The sequence below is a fragment of the Canis lupus genome, chromosome 8 (genome assembly GCF_011100685.1).
Source record: "Canis lupus familiaris isolate Mischka breed German Shepherd chromosome 8, alternate assembly UU_Cfam_GSD_1.0, whole genome shotgun sequence".
Classification (NCBI taxonomy): domain Eukaryota; kingdom Metazoa; phylum Chordata; class Mammalia; order Carnivora; family Canidae; genus Canis; species Canis lupus.
Window position 1 is genome coordinate 32,962,774 of NC_049229.1, and position 1,220 is coordinate 32,963,993.

General features: G+C 39.0%; 1 pseudogene; it reads left to right on the forward strand.

Moving 5' to 3' along the window:
- The first annotated feature begins 480 nt into the window (after positions 1 to 480).
- On the forward strand, positions 481 to 1,011 carry LOC100856371 (annotated as a pseudogene).
- The last annotated feature ends 209 nt before the right edge of the window (positions 1,012 to 1,220 follow it).

Genomic DNA, 1,220 nt, shown 5'->3' on the forward strand with positions numbered 1-1,220 from the left:
GGGATCCCTCTCTTGGACTTTTTAATAATGTTATTCTTGTTGCCCTTCATCATGTGGGCAATCTATTTCTTTATCTAAAGTCACAGTCAGACATGCAAATGAACAAGAAGGCAAATAGCCGCCAATGTTATTCAGAGCATAAACAAATTCCGAAATTTGAGCATAGTCCCTTCAATAAAAAGCTTGCCATTGTGGGAACTTGATAAAACTTCCTTTTCCTCTCCCTCCCTCACCTACTTCCTTTCCTTCTGGCTTATTTCACTCAGCACCATGTCTTTAAAGTGCATCCATGTTGTAACATATGTCAGAATTTCCTTCCTTTAAAAGTTGAGTAATATTTCATTGTTACAGTTGCATTTTTTAAAAATGTCACTTTTAGAAGTAGAAAGATGCATGAAAAGATGAGTAAGGAGCTCATGAATTCTCCCAGGAGCCACCACTCTTCTTCTTCCCCGGAGCAGCCTGAGGTGACCTCCAGAGATGGTTTGCTACTTGCTGGACCCAGAAAACCCTATAAAATCATGCAAGTTAAGAGGTTCAAATCTTTGTGTTCACTTTAAGAACACGCGTGAAAGTGCCCAGGCCATCAAGGGTATGCATATCTGAAAAGTCACCAAGTATCTGAAAGATGTCACTTTGCAGAAGCAATGTGTGCCATTCCATCACTACAATGGTGGAGTTGGTAGGTGTGCACAGGCCAAACACTGGGGCTGGACACAGGGTCGGTGGCCCAAGAAGAGTGCTGAATTTTTACTGCACATGCTTAAAAATGCAGAGAGTAATGCTGAGCTTAAGGGTTTAGATGTAGATTCTATGGTCACTGAGCACATCCAGGTGAACAAGGCCCCTAAGATGTGACATAGAACCTATAGGGCTCATGGCCAGATCCACCCACACATGAGCTCTCCCTGCCACATCGAAATGATTCTTACTGAAAAAGAGCAGATTGTTCTTAAACCAGAAGAGGAGGTTGCACAGAAGAAAAAGATACCCCAGAAGAAACTGAAGAAAAAAAAAAACTTATGGCCCAGGAGTAAATTCTGCATAGAATAAATACAAAAAAAAAAAAAAAAAAAGATGAGTAAGGACAGAGAAATTAAATAAAATAAGCAATAAAGTAGACTAATAAAATTATATTACATTGGTATCCTACCAATACAGAGCATGCATTTTTTATGACTATAAAATGTGCAAAAATTGATGATATATTTGACTACAAA